General features: G+C 33.5%; 1 protein-coding gene across 25 annotated transcripts in view; it reads left to right on the top strand.

The window, feature by feature from the left end:
• psip1a (PC4 and SFRS1 interacting protein 1a) overlaps window positions 1-19,680 on the top strand; it is a 121,736-nt gene continuing 102,056 nt past the window's right edge. For 24 of the 25 annotated variants that reach the window (XR_015475757.1, XR_015475758.1, XR_015475753.1 and 21 more), the window contains exon 1: window positions 11-59. The gene's annotated coding sequence lies outside the window, so the exon portion shown is untranslated. 25 annotated transcript variants of the gene reach the window in all.

Consider the following 19,680-nt stretch of genomic DNA (forward strand, 5'->3'; position numbering starts at 1 on the left):
AATATCTATTAATAGAAGAAGAAGACACCGCCGCTGCAAAGTTGCTTTAAGGAACCAAGGTATTTACAAGATGCACTTTTCAAACGACATATTAGACGTGTTTCGAGATTCACCACGGATTTATGCGTTTTAGTCATGCGTTAAAGTATTGAATACGGAAGCTTGCCACTCAAATGTTGTATTGAATTATTCTTTCTAATCCACCCTTACAGAGTGTGTCATTCAGAGATTTGATTTTACAATATTCATCATTAACAAAAGGCATCTATGGAAAATTTGTTTAATCCGTGTCAGCATCCCAGCACCCTTCAACCACCCCAATTTGGAATCGCGAAATTATGAAAGATTTATTAAAGCATTTTACTAAAAATGCATAGTTTATACTTAACCATCTAAACAAGTATTTAGTGATGTGTTTAGAACCGCATCTCTTCTGTATGCGCGATTAAAAAGAAATACAAGGGCATAATTCTGTTTTGACGTTTAACAGTCATGTGCATAGCAACACTGCAATCACTCAACCTGCCCAACAACAGAACACCCCAGCAACAAGTCTACAAATCAAGAAGACTTTAGCTTAATTAAAGTGAGTTTGAAAAAATATTAAAAAGTTTAAAACAACAATTTCCACTAAATAACCTTGTGGTGAATGGAGGTTTTGTCCATTTGTGTGAGGATTCACCTCCAAACACATTAAACAGAGTTGATTGTGTCTTCTAATAGTGTCTGTGGTGTGCGTTTAATGGCCCCTCAGCGTAACTCACAGTCAGGAAAAAAGAAAGTGTCCCAGGACCCAAAATGTATCCTAAAAGGGGGGTTGAATCATTAAAATATAAATAGGGATTACACAACATCACTAGTCAGACTGATGTCAGAACTAAAGGTAGTCAAATTTAGAACATACCTTGTTAACAATTCATTTCAGGGTCCACTCTTTTCCTCTACCATCCTATTTGGTGCCAGCTGCAGCCGTCTTGTAAAAAATATTTCTATGCCCCCGTCATAGGCACTAGAAAGGTTTTTTCTAACATAATCTATTAGAAAAACAAAAGATTGACTAGTGTGTCTGTGCTTCAGTGTAACACAATCCTTCATAAATTTTTTTCATTCATTCATTCATTTTCTTTTCGGCTTAGTCCCTTTATTAATCTGGGGTCGCTACAGCGGAATGAACCCCCAACTTATTCAGCATATGTTTTTACACAGCGGATGCCCTTTTAGCTGCAAGCCATCACTGGGTAACATTCAAATTTACTCATTCACACACAAACACTAGGGCCAATTTAGCTTGCCCGGTTAGGGTCTTTGGACTTGTGGGGGAAACTGGAGCACCTGGAGGAAACCCAGGCGAATGCAGGGAGAACATGCAAACTCCACACAGAAATGCTAACTGACCCAGCTGAGGTTTGAACCAGCGACCTTATTGCTGTGAGGCGACAGCACTACCTACTGCGCCACCGCATCGCCTACATAAATCTTTTTAAGATGTTGATTTAGTGCTCGAAGCTGCTCAAGAAACAATTCTGATTATTATCAATGTTAAAAACAGATGTGATGACAAATACTGTTGTGTGAAATTTTTTCCCAAAATTGATTGTTAAATAGACTCTAAAACTCAAATATTTGTGTACACTACAGCAGTCAGTGAGATATTTTAGTAAATGCATATTTATATTCAACAAAGATGCATTAAACCAGAAATTCTCAACCACTAGTGGGCCTCAGAGATCCTGCAGGTGGACCTTGAGCTTAAAATTAACATAGTTAATGTAACATAGAGGGGTAACATAGTTTACCCCTTTTTTTATAATTTAATATTAGTATTATGGTTCTACTGAGTTATAAAAATTATATTGGTATATTTTTTTTGCCATAACGCCCAGCTCTATCTCTGGGAAACATTAAAACATCCGTGCTAATTGATGTTGCACTAGTGACATTAATCTGTAATATTTGGAAAAAGTGCATGGTGTAGACCAGGGGTGGCCAACCCTGTTCCTGGAGAGCCACCTTCCGGCAGATTTCAGTTGCTACACATATCAAACACACCTAAACCAATGAATTAGGACCTGAACACCATGTGATAATTACAGGCAGGTGTGTTTGATATGGGTTGCAACTGAAATCTGTAGGAAGGTGGCTCTCCAGGAACAGGGTTGGCCATCCCTGGTGTAGACCATAATGCTGCAGCAAAAATTTTCTCCGCTTGAACTCCCTTGAAGCCCAAAAAGTTGCCACACTTCTGGTTGAATGGGCTGGAAATCCTTCCGGCACTAGCAGCCAATTTACTGTATAGACCTGAGAGATAACTTCAACCAACCAGTGAGACGGTCGTTGTTTTGAAAGAGACAAGTTTTGCCATAACAAAAGAAAAGCTGAGAGTGAGTTTTCCTTAGGGGTTGAGTAGCACATATATAAGTGTGCAATGCTCTTACTGGACATAAGGTAGATAAATCCTTTTGTGATATCTGTAATGGAGGTTGAAATTGGTCCAAATCTATTACCTGATTCTCAAATCAAGGACTACTTACTTCTGGCAAAAATAAAGGATTTGACTAAGTGACACTCCACTGACTGACAGAGCACACAATTATCTTACGCTTTTAGCAGAGCAAATGGCCAAAAGGAACGCTGTTTTTAGTAACAGATTTTTAAGATCTGCTTCTGCTAATGGCTCATAGCATGACCTTGTGAGAGAGTTCAATATAAGAGGTAAATCCCAATTAGGTGCTCGTAAAGTGCGATTTAGCACCATAAGACAGACCCCTTTTAGGAACTGCCGTTCTAAGGGCTGTCGACTTAGTGGTTGGCCAATTACTCCCTCATGAAATGCCGAAATGGATGAGGTGTAAACTTTAATAGTACTGACTGCTCTGCCCTTGTCTATCTGAGACTGTAGAAAACGAAGAACATATGGCACTGAGCAGGATACTGGGTCAGTATTCTCACTAAGGAACCATTTTGAAAAGTTTTCCATTATAGCATAGTTGGGTTATTCTCACGAAACCATTAAAACAACATGGCACGTAAGATTTTAAATATAAAACGTAGTAATTTTTTTATTAAAAAAAAAATTATAATAAAGACAATGCGGTTCTCTACGAAGCACAATGTGTAATTTCACCATAATTTATTTATTTTTAATAATTTTACTGCATTTTCTACTTAAATTCTCATTACATGTATGTTTGAATGCTTGTTATGTTGTAATTTAAGCAAATTAGCATACATAAATTAGCATAATTTACAGAATATTCATGCATAATGACAATTAGAAAAAAAATTTAAAATTATGTGTCCGTGACAGATGTTCTCATCCTCCGCAACCATTTAAAGGTACTGTTTAAACACACATAAAAAATTTAAATAAAGTAATTTTTTTGATGAAGGAGCACATGGGCCAGTTGTTTCAAGATTAACATCATTAGGAAAGAAAGATCTTTTATATTTTTCCAGTTTAAAGTAAAATTTTCTCCTGTCAAAATGGTTACACTGCTTTTTTTTAATATAAACTTTATTTATTGAACACAAGTGGAAAGCATTCGTTGTATACAAATGTCCAATTTCTGCTTTTCTTTTTTGAACACTTTTGTAAACATTCAACCCCAAAACCCCCCACCCATCCCACCCATACAAACACATAGCCATTTTTCTTGTAAAACATATAACAGAAGACGGAGCAATAAAAAAATAAAAAAATATTAATAATAAAACAAAAATAATAATAGTAGTACAATTTGAGATAAATACATAAATGCTTTCAAATAAATAAATAAATAAAACTAAATAAATACATTAGCTAGTTACATCAACAATAATGATGGGCTACCAACTTCTTGGTTATTATGGTTTTAGTTGTGCTGAGGTTAAACCAATGCGTCTAGTTTAGGGCATGACAGTTCCGGAAAAAAAATGCTAGACTAAAAAAAAAATAATAATAGTAATTCCGACCATAAAATGATTTCTTAAATAATCACCTCCAGAGGTGTTAAATCATCAAAATAATTTAGTAGTGGCCTCCAATAAGTATAAAACTTGTGAGGCGAGCCTCTGAGAGAGAACTTAATCTTCTCCAATTTCAAAAGACTTAAGATGTCGTGTAACCAAACTGATTGCGGGTGGTTGTTTCGATTTCCACATTAAAAGAATTCTTTTGCGAGCAACAAGGGAGGAAAAGGCGATGACATTATTTTGAATGTTTGTGACATGAAAATCATCTGGGTGTTTTCCAAAAATAGTGATGTGAGGGTTTGGGTTTAGATTAATGTCCAAGATATCTGAGATTGCCTTGAAAAATAACCGCCAGAATTCAGACAATTTAGGGCACAACCAGAACATATGAGTGAGGTTGCATGGGGTCTGTGAGCACCTATTACATTTATTATCTAATTTGTCTGGATAGAGCTTTGAGAGTTTCTCTTTGCTATAATGTAGTCTGTGGAGGACCTTAAATTGTATGAGTGATAGTCTGGCACAACTAGAAGATGCATTTACAGCATTTAAGGCCTCCCAGAAATTGTCAGAGAGATTTAATTGAAGTTCTGATTCCCAATCCATCTTAATTTTATTCAGGATAGATTCGTTAGCTGGAGAGAGTAAATTATATAAATATGAAATACGGCCTCTTGTCAAGTTTTTGGCTTTAATGATCAAGTCTATCCCACTAGGTATTGGGATATGTGGGAATGAAGTTGTGTGTGTTCTTGCAAAATCACGTAGTTGGAAGTATCGGAAAAAGTCTTATCTGTTTAAACTAAATCAAATAAATTGCAAATAAATCTTCAATATACAAGTCTCCTAACTCTCGTATTCTCTTATTCTCTAAGCTGATAAAATCTGAGTCACTTTTAGCTGGTATAAACAAATGATTATTGCGAATTGGAGTTGATAATGGGAGGGTGAGCCAGCCAAAGTTGCGTCTTATTTGTGCCCAGATTTTTAAAGTTCCGATGACTACAGGGTTGGTGGTAAAGCTTCCTGGGGAAAAGGGTAAGGTTTTACAGGCTAAAGCTCTCAATGAAGAAGAACAAGAGGCTGACTGCATTTGACTCCAACCAGTTTGGGGGTAGGTGAACCAAGATATTGTTTTATCAACATTAGCTGCCCAATAGTAACTTATAAAGTTGGGTAGACCTAGTCCACCTGCCAGTCTGCTTCTGCATAGCGATATTCTGTTTGTACGTGGTCTTTTACCAGCCCAGATAAATGATGAGATAATTACATTTATAGATCTAAAAAAGGATTTAGGAAGGAATATGGGCAGGCACTAAAATACAAATACCTTGGTAGCACATTCATTTTGATAATTTGTATTCTGCCTGCTAAAGACAGCGGCAAGTGACTCCATCTTTGTAAATCTAATTTGACTTTTGCTGTTAATGAATCAAGATTTCGTTCTCGCATTGTTCGTGTTGACTTAGTGATTGCAATAGATATTTGATCTCTTTTTTAGACATTTTAAAAGGTATAAGAGACAATGGTATATTTACAGCCAATTCATTGATAGGGAGATATTCACTTTTAGAGATATTTAATTTATACCCAGATAGTTTACTAAACATATTTAATTGGGTCAGGATATTTGGAATACTAGGGGCTTTCTACGTATAAAAGCAGGTCATCAGCATACAGAGAAACTCGGTGTTCCACTCCTTTGAAACCAATTTCTTTTTTCAAAGCAGCTGATAATGGTTCGATTACGAGCGCGAATAGTAATGGGGAAAGTGGGCACCCCTGTCGTGTACCCCGTAAAAGTGGGAATAGTGTAGAGCGTTGATTATTTGTGCATACTGAAGCACTGGGAGAAGAATAAAGTAATTTGATCCATGAAATAAAGTTATTGCTAAAGCCAAATTGTTTTAGGGAAAAGAAAAGATAGGCCCACTCTACCCGATTAAAGGCCTTTTCCACGTCAAGGGATATGACAATCTCTGGGCTATTAGAGGATGATGGGGTAAGGATGACATCCATCAGTCGTCTAATGTTAGAATAGGAATATAGGTAATATTTATGAAAACAAACCTTTTTAAAGTCTTAATTATATGCACTGAGATTTTTTTTTCTAAATCATCATAGCTTCCCTATTATTTGCAAAACATATTAAGGCACCTCATTCTCCGCAACTCTTTTCTCATGTACCGCAACCATTTAGGGACAGTTGCGGTAGAGAGAACATGTGTTTCGGGAATGAGAATTTAACTAAATTTGCATACTAGATTCAAATAACTCTTTTGAATTTAATGTTAGTTTAAAATTTTACTAACTGTTTAATTTTTGCTTTGATTTGTTTCATTTTAAACAGTCAGCAATGAAAATAAGAAAATCTTTAGCAAAAGCTAGGTTGGAAAAAATTGCACAGCAACCCAGAACTACTTGAGGGAGTACAGAAGGAAGAAAAGAGAGAGGTTAGATTTGGGGATGCAGGTGTAATTACTAAAAGAAAAACTTTACAGTGTTAGGAAATGTAATCATTTAAGTTAATAATTTAGTTTTGATCTGCACACACACACACACACACACACACACACACACACACACACACACACACACACACACACAGAGACAGACAGACAGAGTGAGAAAGGGAAAATAACCATTTAGTCAAATATAAACATTTAGAAAATATTTTGTTTGCAAAAATACTAATTCACCATGATTCTGAAAAAAAGTGCAGGAGTGTAAAGGGGTGACGCTCAGTGGGAAAAACAAACACACTGCATCATACAAAATGTTAATCCTTTTGTGTAGTCTCTTTATAGTCATATGTAATTTTTACGACAATTAAAATACAAAAAATTACACTTCAAATCACTTTCAAACAACAAATATTGAAAGCTTGTCAAAAGTATTTTAGCTTGTCTTAGAAGGAAATCACAAGCAGCATTGTAGAGATAGTAATACTTGAACCTAGTGTTTACACCATGTCATTGCATGTATTTTAATGACCAGAGGGTGCTAATCTGCCTTTTGAGTTTAAATATATTTTAAATAATTTTCACTATTTTACCTGGAAATACCAAGTGTATCTGTCTGACTGCAAGACGGGCGTAAAATAAAGGTGCGTCACTTGTAGTAAGTTAGAGAGGCGTTACTTGCAGTTATGGAGACCCCATTGAAGCATGTGAGATGTCACAACAAGAAGTTATTGGCAAGATGGTGAAAATACTTACATGAGAACATATTCACCAAATGTTTTCATGAGTTCTCCAAATTTATCCACTCCCAATTAATTTGATATATTATTATATTCATTAATTTAGCAACACGCTGACGACTTTCAAGTATAAAGTATAAGGTTGGGTTTAGGGTTGTGGTTGGTATAAGCGTTAATAACTGTGATGGTTTGGTTTAGGTGTGGATTAGGTGTAAATGTTAATAACTGATGGGTATATTGCCATCTTGCCGACAACATAGAGTGGGTCTCCATAACTTAAAGTTCGGCCTCTACTACAAGTCCTGCCCCCTTCATGTTATGCCCCTGTCTTGCAGTCCGCAGACAGACCCTACTCGGAAATACAGCACTAATTTAAACTTAATTAAAATTAAAATTACAAAAAATTTTAAATTACAAAAAATGTTTTCAATAGGGGAAATGTATGTTAATTACTTTATAAATAAACATTTTTACCACAATCACCCCCAAACAAAATTCAAAATAATAAAATTATTATAGAACTATGAAAAAAAAAAAACTGTGGGTACTTTAGTTGTTCATCCTTTTTTGAACGGCTAAGACCACAAATTTTATTCCCAAATAAGGGACACTACAGGATTAAAGCTGTACCAGAGACCACACCATCTAATGAGAATAATGATTTATTTCAGCTTATCCAAGCAAATGGACATTTTTCTTTTAAAAAAAAATTTGTTTTAAAGCAGTAATAAGAAAATAAAATTGAAATTCAAAGTTGTTTTTTCTACATTAAATGTTTAACAAAATCTCATAATATACTTTGCAGAATTTAGGTTAATCATATTAATCAACCTATTTGTCATTACCGCAACCAATGTTCATTAAGTGATATTTTATTATTATTTTTTAATTGTTTGCTTTTCGATGTATGTGCATAATCTACAAATTATGTCCTTTCAGGTTAGCCACATTATTTTGAAAATACATCAGGTTTTATTAAAATACATAAATAAGTGTTGTTAGTTGTGTACAGTGTTTCAGTAATGAGAAAGAACAATCAAAATAAAAAATCCTGTTATTTTAAAAATAAATGTTATTTCAGAATCTCAAGTAACTCCACATCACTGTTAATAATACCTTTTTTAAAAATGTCAAAATGAATTTGCTTTTTTGACAGAGTCAATTTTGCAGACTGTTGCGGTAATGAGATTTTTTATTACTTGTTTTGATAAATTATGCTCAAAAAAGTACTAAATGATATGTATATATGTTTTAATTAATGTTGACAAATGCTCTAGACTTTGTTTCAATTATCTGCAAAAACAAAATTGAATTTAAACATTTTTTAAAATTCATGTTTGAAATTTTTTTAACTACGTTTTTGTGAGAATCACCTAGTTAGAGCATAGAGTTAGGCTCTAGGTTCTGGTTCAGGGTCTCTTATACTGTTTTATCTAATTGCTGAAAGATCCATAGGGGTCATACCCACAAGCACATGGTCGTTGGGTTCGAATGCCAAATTTGACCTTCCACCTGAGATAGCAGATTTGCTCGTAATGGTAGTTGCCACAGATGACGCTAGATCATCTGAACTAATTCTAAAAACCATGGTTTCCCTGGCCACGTGCAGCAATTAGCAGGATCAATTACAGGAATTACAGTAATTGGGGGAAAGCATATAACAAGGCTGTCGGCTACTCTTGTGACAGAGCATTAAGGCCTAAGCTGACCTCCTGTTAGGGAATACCCTAGGGGAAAAGATCCACCTGAGGAGTCTGATACTGTGCACAAATTTGGGCTTCTACCTCTCAGTGGCGCCCCCAGAAAATTTTCTTAGGGGTGGCCAGAAGAGGCCGCACCAAATCTTGGGGTGGCACAAAAAAAAAAAATTATGAATTCAGTGTAATGTTATATTTTTGTTTTTGGTAAATGTAATAATGTAGTTTTTATTCATTTAATTAATTCTTCTTGAAATATATATTTATTCCTTGAAGTAATTCAGGAAGTACATGCAAGCCAAATAAAAATCTGTTTAGTTTAAAAACACTTTTCATATATATATATATATATATATATATATATATATATATATATATATATATATATATATATATATATGAAATAGCCCATACAGCTACTGTGCTTGTAAATGATATTAAACAATAAGTCAAAGCATTATAATTCCTTCATTAATCATTTAAAATTTGTTAACACGCTTTATTGTAAACTTTTTAAGTGCAAAGAGGATTCGTTTTGGAAAATAGAATTGAAGAAGTAAAAGACAACTAAAATGAAAGCACAAACATTTAGTACAAATAAGTAGTCTTAAATAAATAAATAAATAAATAAATAAAGCAGCCTAAATATAGAAAGATGTTCAGTGTTTGCTATTTTGATAGGACTAAGACAAGACATTTTCATTTATGTTTTATTTCTGTTTTTATTTCCATTTTCATTGTTGATTATATTTTACTATCTCATTTATGTCTCAACAATTGTACATAAACGAATAATAAATGAATAATGAAAATAAATGAATAATGAAAATAGGCCTAAATAAATTATTTATTTAAAGACATTGCCGTACACTACGTGAAACACTGAGAAAAATAAATTGACCTACCTTAAGCAGATCACTAAAAGTATAATAAAAATATTTTTGCCGCAGGACATAAATTAAGTCTTGCAGGTTTATTTTTAATAATTTAGTTTCATTTCTGTTCAGTTTTTTTTTTTTTTTCAAAACGTCAATGTTCTCCTTTAAAGTAGCTATAACTGTTGTTTTTTTGTTTTTTTTTGTTTTTTTACTTAATGGCTCAGTATGTTTTGTATTTTAACTTCATATTCAGTCACCTTGCATATGTGTGTGAAATATAATGCCGCATAACCGCGGAAAAAGAAGAAAAAGCTGTCAAAGGTTAGAGCTAATTTATCAAAATAAGCTATATTAAAATACAGCATTTATGTTATTACAGGCAGAGTGGGAACAAACTCAAGGCTAAGATATGCGCATGCCTTTTAATGCATTAGCAGCCTTTCTATGGGCTACAGGCAACTATGGTGTATAATAATGTTTTTTTTTTCTTTTTTTTTTGAATGGTAAAGGACAATGCACATTATGTTATTGATGTAAACTTAGGCTAAAACTTACCATTAATAAACGTGACCTACCTCAAGCAGATCACTTAAAGTATAAAAAAATAAAGTATATATATATATATATATATATATATATATATATATATATATATATATATATATATATATATATATGTGTATATATATATATATATATATATATATATATATATATATATATATATATATATATATATATATATATATATATATTCTTAATAAACTTCACAGCCACAAATATAAAAAACACAACTTGTATTAAAACTGGGCGAGGATTAGAAAGAATACGATGCTTGTTATATAATTTAAATTTTGATTCTAATTTCTGCAAGCACATTTTTTCACTCGCTACTCTGCCAGAAACTTCGCCGCCGGAGAGCACCTCAATAATGTAAACATTTGTTTAAAGATGGAGCGCAAGATGTGCCGAGTGGCAACATGTGAAGAACGATGGCAACGATGGAACGATGATTATTGTAATAAACTAAGTTATAAAGCAGTGTGATTTATAACTTGGCAAAGCTAAGTGTGATTATTGTAATAAACTAAGTTATAAAGCAGAGTCCCGACCAACAGGACTAAGCATATGCGGTTGGCTCATTCTTCACGAATATAGAATTAAAATAATGGCGCGTTAGGTTCACTAAGCAGCGCATTCTCTCCGCCTCCTCGTTTATAACTAGCGGGACACGCTGCTGAAGCAGGAGAGACACTCCGTCATTCATAATCTTAGCTGATGTTTTGGAGTCGAAAGAATATATCAAAGAGGAATTTTCTTTTAACAGTCCCGATATGTTTAATCTTTTTATTTTTTTTTCCGTGTCATTTCTCTTCAGCAAATTAGATATTTTTTAAAGCTGCTTGATTCTTTTAAAACCAAAAGCAGAGCCCGTGGTGTTTTTCCATAAGATACTCCTTTATGAATGTTTTAATTTTTTATTAAAGTCTTTAATGTGCTTTTTGATGCGAATTTTTGAATGCGAATTTATCCTCAAAACTTGGCATAAGAGCGATGCAAGTCATGTGTGGCATAATTGCCTTTTTTCCCTGCGCGTGCGAGATCAATTTCTGATCTTTTTGCAACTAAAATGAAAGCATAAACATTCAGTACAAATAAGTAGTCTTAAATAAATAAATAAATAAATAAAGCAGTCTTTTAACCTAAATATAGAGAGATGTTCAGTGTTTGCTATTTTGACAGGACTAAGACAAGACATTTTCATTTATGTTTTATTTCTGTTTTTACTTACATTTTCGTTGTTGATTATAGTTTATTATCTCATTTTATGTCTCAACAATTGTAGATAATAATAAACGAATAATGAAAATTAATGAATAATGAAAATAGGCCTAGATATATTATTTATTTAAAGACATTGCCGACATTGAGCTTAAGTTGAATGCAGCTTCATCAAAAGCAAAAAAAATAAATAAATTGACCTATTTTAAGCAGATCATAATAAAAATATTTTTGCCGCAGGACATAAATTAAGTCTAGCAGGTTTATTTTTTAATAATTTAGTTTCAGTTCAGTTTTTTTTTTTTTTTCAAAACGTCAATGTTCTCCTTTAAAGTAGCTATAACTGTTGTTTTTTTAACTTAATGGCTCAGTATGTTTTGTATTTGAATTTCAATTTCAGTCTTGCATATGCGTGTGAAATATAATGCAAGCATAACCGCTGAAAAAGAAGAAAAAGCTGTCAGTTAGAGCTAATTCATCAAAACAAGCTATATTAAAATACAGCATGCATGTTAATACAGGCAGAATGTGAACAAACTCAAGGTACGGCTAATATGCGCTTGCTTTTTAATGCATTTAAAAAGATTTGCGGCCATTTTATAGGCTACAGGCTATGGTGTATAACAATGTTTTTTTTTTTTTGTATGGTAAAGGACAATGCACATTGATTTGAAACTTTTAATTGCATTTTTATGTCCTGTAAATAATAAAAGTTGAATCAGATTAATAAAAACGAATCTGAATACCTGCAAACGGGGCCACAGTTACTTTTTTTTCACTGACTGGCATGACTGGTAAACGCGTCAGAAAATAAACTGCTGAATCTCTGCAAATATTTGGTTAACTTATAAAACAAATGTATGGTTTAGTGATGTTAGTAATGCATAGAAAAATGCAAAGCAAAATTATTAAAGTTATAATTTCATTGACCTGAACAGAACCATTTATAATATAATTACTAACCCGTCGTCTAAAATATTAAAATAATAAAATAGTCTATTATTTTATTCGTGGCTAGAGCTTGATTAAATTGATTAACAAGCCATGTGCTTTTGTTTGTTTGTTTTCGGTACTGGGTATACGCAAAACATTTTCTAAAATGTCAAGCAGTATTTGTCTATAGCTTTAATTAATTCAAAATATTAAAAATAACAATAATAAAATTATAAAAATACAAAGATAAATAGTGCAGCATTTTGCTAATTATAATAGTCCTTTATATTTATATACATGTGTTTTTGCATATTCGTTATTTCACTTGATGCATTCGTTATTTAATGTTTGAATACTGAAATAAAAAGCCATCGTTTAAAAGGTTATTTCACCATCAAAATGTAGCCTGTTATATGTATCATTAACGTTTTATATAAAACTGCTGTGCAGTGTAAATGGGACCTTAATACAGTTTAAAGCAAAGTTGTCTGTAAGGATGATGGGCATGGCATGTCTATTGTTGTGGCTCGCGTTGTGAATATTAGAAAATAACTGTCGGGTGAAGGCTTTATGGTCGTGCGGAATTGTCTGCTGCTGTCATGGCTCAGCAGGCAACACCCTATTCAGCTAGGCTATGTTCGGTGTTTTTATGTACAAATATATTCGTTTTGGCGAATGCTAGAGCGTAATACAGATATTTTAAATAACAAGTAGTTCAGTCCAGAAGTTGCTGTGCATAGAAACATTCATTTTCATAAGGCCCCATATTTAATGCGGTTTGGTTTTGAAACGCATAGGTTTTGCTACGGTTACGCCATCCGTCCTCGGGAGTTTTGGATTTTGTGTAACCATGTTTGTGGAAAACACTTGAGGGTGGAGACATACCCCTTCCCCCATCTCATAACCAAAAGCTTGTCTTTCAGGTGTTAATGGGCATCAGTGAGACCGAAATCATGTCGCATTTCCACTGTCGGCCTATAGCTCGCAGCGCGTAACGCAAACCCAGCCCCCAGAACGTCCCCCGACTGTTGGCATCGTGCATCCGTTAATAACTCGGTAGAAAATGTATTTTATAACATCCTCATTTAGACACAGTCAAACATTCAGCCCAAATGCACTGGAGAGACCTGAAACGTGTTCCCAAAAAATGCTCTGTTTGCACGATTTAATTATTATCATCATATCCAAATACTTTATAAATAAACCTAAACCTTAAACCTTCTCTGGTGTTTATTGTTTTTAGAAAATATCTAAAATCTTTTAAAAGAAAATATCTTGTAAAATAAAAGTTAGATTTGGCTTTAACGGTTTTATTTATGTAGGCTATATAGGCCTACACTGTTAGACCTTACCGGGCGTTTTTACAGTAGAAAACTGGCAACACTGTTGCCAGTTACTCACTGTAAAAGTTTGGTTACAGTAAGTAACTGGCAACAGTGTTGCCATTTAATTACTGTAACTGAACCATTACAGTGAGTGGCTGGCAACAGTGTTGCCAGTTATTTACTGTAACCGAACCATTACAGTGAGTAGCTGGCAACAGTGTTGCCAGTTAATTACTGTAATAGAGCAGTAGTGGTAACTAACTGGAAACTGTGTACAGTTAATTACTGTACTGTAGTGTTACAACTCACAGCATTATACTGCATACACATTAATAGTATGTCATAGTCTTACTAAATTTAATTAGTATTCTTACCTGTTATTAAAAATAGAAGGCATAAAAATTTAGACAAATGTATTTTATTGTTTTGGCAGCAAACAAATATACAACAGAAAATGTATAACAAAATTAAGAAATCAGCAGATATAAATATTGTCTTACATATTACAGGTCTGCACAGTAAGGCTGTGGTCACACTAACGTTTGAGCATGCAAAATTCTATCATGCGGCACTGCGAAAAGAAGTGGGAATAAACAAAATAATTAGAGATTAAAAAAGCAAGCGACTGGTCCATAGTTTAAATTTTTGTTCAGACAGGTCATGTTTTGATCTTTGATTGATCTCAAGCAATCACATGATGTGATTTCACAGGTCAGAGATCTCCAAGTTTGAACTTTCCAATGCTGCAAACAGTGAAATTTTTCGCATGAGCTAGCATTCCAGGTCTGCAGCATTCACATGCTTATGAATGGAAGTCAAGAGGGAGAAAAGTGCAGTGTGACTGGGACTTTAAGCTGTAACTCTAATTGAACACACCTGATCAAACTAATTAAGGCTTGTTAGAAATCTACAGGTAATGTTGAAGCAGGGTGTGAACTAAACTCTGCTGCGCTGCAGTCCTCCAGGAACTTGGAGTTTGACTTCCATGGTATATAGCATATTTTTAAAGCAACTGCCAACATTTATCACAATCACATATCAAATAAAAAAATGCACGCATACACACACACACACACACACACAAACAGAAAGTGCTGGAGTAAAATGTGTTTCTCTCTTCAATGCTGACCATGCAAAAAAAAAAAAAAAAAAATAGCAAAAAACACAAAATATTTATTTTATTTTTTAAAGTTCAAATAATTAAAAAATAAGCATATGAAAAGAACACACACATACTCTCTCTCTCTCTCTCTCTCTCTCTCTCTCTCTCTCTCTCTCTCTCTCTCTCTATATATATATATATATATATATATATATATATATATATATATATATATCTCATGACCACAAACTTTTCTATTGTTTCTAATATAAATTCATAGGTGGAAACACTGCTCTGAAAAATACTTAGCAACAAACTCACAACCTGGGACCTGACAGTGGAGCTTTTGTGTGTGGATAGTTATTTGTATCATATTTTTTGTGATTCCCTGTGATGATTTCTGTGCACATGTTACCTTACTGAGGTGATGGAATTTATTGGTTTTTATGTGCATAAACTTTTAGCATCTGTACATTATTGCAATATGCAATATCCAATAAATAAATATACTTAAAAGCGAGGAGAGGCTAACTAGCTAACAATGTAGCTTTCAAGTACACAGTTCAAGATAACAACAGTATAACTTAAAACACAGCCTTATTTTAGAAACCCTCAAAAACATTTTAACACATTTTACTTACTCATTGTAGATTCTTATTTAAAGCCTAAAACATCAGACTCTACATCTGAATTGATAGACAGAGAATAGAGCACTCAGCAGTAAACAAATCAAACACCTGACTCCCTTAAAGAGCCAGCATTTTCTGAAAACTTTTTCTAATACCTTTGTGTTTAGAATAAGACAGCCTGTGGGAGTGTGGAGAGGCCTAAATCATTGTCTTCTGCCTTTAAAATGCACGTCTCTGCATCAGAGTAAATGGGACAGTAATGGTTGAATAGTAATTTGCCATTTATTGTCACCGTACATAAAGTAAATTACTGTAATTTATCCTTTGCATTACACAATTTTATACAAACTCTACTCCTTTTACAGTAAAATACTGTTTCCTTTCATTACAGCAAAACACTGACTATTTTGCAGTTATTTACTGCATAATCTACAGGGTAATAGTGCAGTTAAGCTTTAACCCTAATTAAGCACACCTGATCAAACTAAATCTAAAGGTAGTGTGTTGAAGCAGGGCTGGAACATAATTCTGCTAGGCTACGGCCCTCTAGTAGTTTGACACCCCTGGAGCATAGCATATTTTCAAAGCAACTGCCTACATTTATCACAATTATGCACATATTGTTTAATAAAAACAATTAAAATATGCAAACTTCATCCATAGGAAAAAAAATGATAATAAATAATCTGATCCTCATGTCGTTCCAAATCTGTAGTAATAATAAAAAAACACAAAAATTACATGATTTATACATTTATTTAGGAAAGCCTTTATACTATACTGTTAATGCCACTTTTACTTACTTTAATTGAAGTTTTCCAAACAAATTCATTAAGTCTCTGCAAACATGTATGTACATGCTGTTTAAGATTTTTTTTTTAAATAACACATTTTTACTAGTCATTTAGCAAAATACTAATATTCAGTTGAAAGTGCAATTTAAAAGCTAAACTATAGGTTAAATTAGGCAAATTAGACTAATTATAGAAACGTAAACAAAGTTATAAGAATTATTATGACAATTTCTTTGCTCTGTGTGAATATTTTTGCCTTTAAATGCATTTCATCCATATCCTATGCTTAGCTTTTAATGATCTCTGTGGCATTGGTTGACTCCTGATACTCAATGTTAAAATATAAAAGAAACCAAAGAAAACACAGAGATGGCTGCAGTGAAATTCAGCTTATCATCAATGCAATGTCCCACTCTCCCCTCAATACTGACCATTCACATATCAAAACTGAACAGTAAATATATATATAAATATATAAAATTATATAATAAATATAAATAGCAACATAAAGCATCAGAGTAGATGGGGCAGTAATGGTTGATCAGTAATTTACCATTTATTATGACAGTAAATATCTGTAATGTGTACATAGAGTAAATTACTGTGATTTATTCTTTGCACTACAGAATTTCATACAAATCCTGCTTCTTTTACAGTAAAATACTGTTTCCTTTCAATACAGCTAAACACTGGCTATTTTACAGTTATTTACTGCATAATCTACAGTAAGGGTTAACAGTGTACCTAAACTGTTATAGCTTGCTTTTGCTTGTTTTATATTGGTTTATTTATTTAATGCGATTTTATTATATCCGATAATGTAATTCTTTAAATTATATTTCAATGTGGCTTAGGCTTATCAAGATATGACACTTGTTTTGAGTCTACAAAAGGTAATTTGTAAAGTTTTATGTCTTTCTGTTGTATTCATATGGTGTATTATCTGCAAAATAAATAACAAAAAGAAAGAAGCCGCTAGCAGCATCAACAGAGCTGTGAAGAGATCGCTCTTTTGCTCGGGCTCTCACATACAACCTTTATGTCTGCTGTGTCTTTAATATGGTGTGTAGATTATTATGCGTTATTGAAACATCAAGGGGGACGCAGCAAAATCACTTATAAATTAAAATTGTATTATTCTATGCAACAGCCTTACATTTAAAACGGAAACATAAGGGCGATTATAAGCAAAAAGACCTCAGCCTATAAGGCTAGATGTTTTCTTTCCCTTTTTTATTTATTTGTTTATGTGTTTGGCGCATGTGTGCGATAGGAAAACTAGTGTAATTACGGCAAGCCATCTTTCCCAGACTCGAGGCAAATTCCGCCTTTCACTCCGTCCCGAAGCCCCAGCTGGCCCTCCTGCCATCCACTTAAAAAACATATGCTGGATAAGTTGACGGTTCATTCCACTGTGGCGATCACAGACTAATAAAGGGACTAAACCGAAAAGAAAATGAATGAAAAATGAATGAATAAATTAATAATAATAAAATAAAAATAAGGTAATAATAAACACAAATGCAGCGTAAGCGGCCTTTTTTATTTTTAGAGATGGTACATTTGAATTGCCTCTTCCTACTTCCCCCACCTCGAAATTGAAAGTAGCTCATTTACACCTTGATGCCTTAGCCTCAATAGCAAAGATCATAGCCCATTTACACATCAACACAGTGCAAGTTTAGCGGAAGAATGTCAAATCAGAATCACGCAGATGAAGCACACCAGCTACTACTATGAAACTATTAAAATTGTTTTGTCATAAATTTGCTTATTTGCAGCAGCTTTTTTTCGCGCAACAGAAATGCGTCGTTGGGAAGCCGTCAATGAATAAAAACAGGGTCAATAGTGAAATCGGCTTTTCATTGTATCCCTATTACCTATATCAGTGCATTGAAGGCCTTTTATGGTGTCATCTCGATAGAATAGCCTAAGTTATAAATAATTTAAAGAACAAAGTTATAAAAACTCACATTACATAAATAAACAATTAAAAATATGTTTAGGTTGTCTATTTAATTGCCCTCGTGATGATGGTGTGCTTTATCATTATGTGCGTTTTACGTATAACTAACCTGATTCAAATGATCTATCTGCGACAGAGAAATAGGGGTTTTGGGAAACATGCATCACTATATCCTTTTTTCCCCAAACTGTGCATAGTTCAGCCGCAAGTTACTGTACGTCTTTTTTTTTTGGAAAAGCACCCCATGTCCGCTAGTGCCGCGCGCCTCTTTCTCTGGGCAAAAAGGAGTTGATTTTTAAAATAATAAATATATAGATTAATTAAATTTTCAGCAAAAGAGACATTTATTTCATATTTCACTATGCATTTCATCTGATCTTTATAGCTTAATTAAACACATATTGTCAAAACCCACACATAGGCCTATTGTATGAAAATGAAAAGGGCATTTTTTGTTATTATTAGACTACTATTTGTTATTTGTTGCCTAGGCTATTTTCACATTTGAGGTGCTTTATTGGCATGACAAGTAACTGTACATTCGTTTTGCCAAAGCAGTGCGCGTCTCACAAACAAGACAGTGCAAAAAGGGCAGTAGTGCAAACAAATATGAAAATAACATATAATAAAAAAAGATTAATAAAAATAAAAATAGAATAAAAAAAATAAAAATATAATAATAAAAATAAAAATAGATTTTTGATAACATTAAACAGGATAAAGGTAATAATAGTAGCCTATTATCAAAAGTAAGTCCACATAAAGAGTTCCAGAATTTGTGTGTTGGAGACAGGAGCGGGTATTGTTGGTTGAATACACAGCAGCACACACACACTCCCCCAGTAAGATGGGTTCTGTTCGACAGGGACTCAAAGTTGTTTTGTATGTGTTGGATTATCGGGTAGAATTTCTCCCGGATCTCGGAGTATTTAGTGCACTCAGTTAGGATATGCAGCTCCGTCTCAATCAGCTGCTGAGGGCACAGCCGCTTCTCCACCGGCAGCCATGTTTTTTTTGTGCCGGCCCGTCTCTACGGCTAGCTGATGTCCGCTGCCCGCTTCTAACATGTTAGAAAATACCGCAAATCAAGCTGTCGGTATCTCCCCGCGGTTGAAATTGTTCGTTATTCGGAAAAAAAATTAATAAATATCAGCGCGCAGTAGTTGCTTTCTAGATTATTTTAGGCCTATATTCAGCTGTTTTAATCTTGCAATTCTGATAATTAGAGATAATGTCTGTTTTTATCCACTTGTCTGTCATTTATTTCTCATTTGCTACTTATTTTATTAATTTGTTGATGTTAATATACTACATAGTCTTGTATATGCATATCTAAAATCCTTTGGCATTCAAATTTGCTTTGAACTTGAAAGAGAGAAAGAATCGGATTTTACCTGTCAGAGCACATTGCATATGCTTTT

The sequence above is a fragment of the Danio rerio genome, chromosome 1 (genome assembly GCF_052040795.2).
Source record: "Danio rerio strain M-AB ecotype USA chromosome 1, GRCz13ab, whole genome shotgun sequence".
NCBI lineage: Eukaryota > Metazoa > Chordata > Actinopteri > Cypriniformes > Danionidae > Danio > Danio rerio.